The sequence below is a fragment of the Macaca mulatta genome, chromosome 4 (genome assembly GCF_049350105.2).
Source record: "Macaca mulatta isolate MMU2019108-1 chromosome 4, T2T-MMU8v2.0, whole genome shotgun sequence".
Classification (NCBI taxonomy): Eukaryota; Metazoa; Chordata; class Mammalia; order Primates; family Cercopithecidae; genus Macaca; species Macaca mulatta.
Window position 1 is genome coordinate 23,751,504 of NC_133409.1, and position 2,629 is coordinate 23,754,132.

Here is a 2,629-nt window from a genome sequence, read left to right on the forward strand (position 1 = left end):
TTAAAAAGTACTATTACTAACTTGCAGACAGTACAAAAACAGACCCTGAGCTTGATTTGGCCCTGTGAACCATAGTTTGCAGACCCCTGGTCTCCAGGAATTCCCCAAGGAACTGGTATCTGTGATACAAGTCTTCCTCATCTTAATTTTTCTCCCAGATGCATATAAAAAAGTTTAAAATAAAGATTTCCGACCAGGCATGGTGTCTCATGACTGTAATCCCAGCACTTTGGAAGGCCGAGGTGGGTGGATCACCTGAGATCAGGTGTTCGAAACCAGCCTGGCCAACATGGCAAAACTCTGTTTCTACCAAAAATACAAAAATAGTCAGACAAGGTGGGATGCGCCTGTATCTTAGGAGGCTGAGACAGGAGAATTGCTTGAACCTGGGAGGCAGAGGTTGTAGTGAGCAGAGATCGCGCCACTGCGCCCCAGCCTGGGCGACAGAGCGAGACTCTGCCTCAAAAAAAATAATAATAATAATAAAATAAAAATAAATATTTCTTCTTCTCTTCTACAGCTGAAAAGCCATCATGCAATGATGTTCCCCAATTCAAAACACAAGTTCAAATCATCTTAGGCTCAAACTGAGAACTGGCGTTAGTCCAGCTAAATTAATCTGCAAGTTGCTCCAAAGTGGGGAAGCAGGGCAGGATGGCTTACATCTTAAATGGACAAGTGTTGGACAGCAGAGTCTATCTCCGTGGAGATTATCTTAGATAACATATTTCTTCTGAAGAATAGCCAAGTTTGTGATTTTGTTTTTCAAAACTCTGCTTCAGCAACATGTGAAAAAAAGAAGAGGCTATGGAAACACATCTGATTCCAGATATGATAATGGAAGATGACCACCAGGAAACCTTCTGGGAAAACAGAGCAAATCAATCGTCTTCATGTCCCCAGTCCTCCTCCAAAGGCTGATGGATGAGGAAGGTAAATGTCTACTCTAAGAAGCAGACAACTGGACATGCACATTCCCAGTAGAGAGAAACCACCAAGAAGCAGAGGGCTGGCCATGCTGGAGAAATAGATGATGCATACGTGTAAACAAGGATTGCTCTGAGTCCACACAGATGAATGAGATCATGTGGGGAATTCCCTTTGCAGGGAATTGGCCTGACTGGCATGCAGTTCTATAAATGCACATCTGTCTCATTATCTTTTTTTATATAGTTTACTGAAGCATTAATATAGTTCTAATAAGTACATATTTTTAGGTTGCAAAACTGACTCCTCATCTTTATGTAATTAAGTCACAAAAAACTTTAAATCTGAAGATGATAAAAGGCTATGTATTCAGTATTGTTAGTGTCCGTGCCACCTTTTTCAACTTTTGAAATATTGTTCATTGTTAATTTGTTCTCATTTATAACTAAGTCACATTGTATTTTTTTTAATGAAAAACAAAATAATCTGCAGCAGAATTAGCCAAGTTTGAGATCATGGTCAGCTCTCCAGGTGCAGACTAAACAATCTGTGGGTGAACACACCTGAGCTGGGGTGTGGGGAAGCCACACAAGGCCAATAGTTGCCTTGGACTTCAGGGTCCAAATGCATCTTTAAGAGGGTTGGCAAACTCACTTTTGTTATTCCTCAGTCTGCTGGATTCACAGTATGAAGACATAGCTGACAATTCTGAGCTTTATCAAATTTACAATTTCTGAGCTTTATCAAGCATTATTCGTTTGTTTAAACGATCCAGAAATCTACAGCCAGATTACTGAATATTTAGTATTTAGGAAGTTGAGTTGATTATAGACAAGACAACTGACTTGCGAAAATGCTCTTTACTCTTGTAATTTGACAAATACAATTTTGCTTCAGTTATTTAAGATACAGCTTCTCCTGGCTGGTAAGGAAACGGTCGTTGTGAATGTGGAAAGCAGTGACATGTGCGTAACATGGGACCTCAGGGCAGCAACCAGATGGCTCATTTCTGCTGACAAGTGAGATCCCTGCTAGACTGTGTGTGAAGACGTGCACGTGTTATTGGAATTTTTGTTTTACCAGAAAGAATTAGGAAATATTTACCAGATGGATTTTCTGTGTATTTATATTTATTAGTACAGAGTGTATAAGGTCATAAAATCAGTCGTTCATTCAGCAAATATTCTGTGTGAGGCCCAGTGCTGTACCCATACCAAAACATTGAAGCATAGTGAATACATCTGCTTAATAAAAAATTATGACTCCTCCTAAAGACAGAATATTTAAAATAACTGTCCTATTGTGTGGTCACCTTATGTAGAGGACATAAATCCTATAGCTATCTGCAGCTCCCAGTATTGCAAAGCCTATGCAAAAATGCAAAATAAAACATACGCACACACCAGTGCTTTATGGGGATGGAAAAGGAAGCTAGGTCTCCCTCTTTAATTAAAGAATATATTGTCTAACCTTGTAGCTATTTGAAAGCTAATTTAAGCTCTGAAAGAAAAAAAAAGGGAAGATTCATCTATTAAGTGATCACTGCCATGCCCCAAGGCAACTGTAGATCCCAAATGTAATCATTTAAATGTCAGCATTTTCCTTCCCCTTTTGTGCAGTGATACAGAGAACTCCATTGTCGATTCTCTCAGGCAGCGCATGCTGGCAGATTCCACCTGCAACCACCCAGTGCAATTCTCCT

The 2,629-nt window shown here is 39.7% G+C and overlaps 1 pseudogene; it reads left to right on the forward strand.

Annotated features, from left to right (window-relative positions):
* On the forward strand, positions 626-1,300 carry LOC100425825 (selenoprotein K pseudogene; annotated as a pseudogene).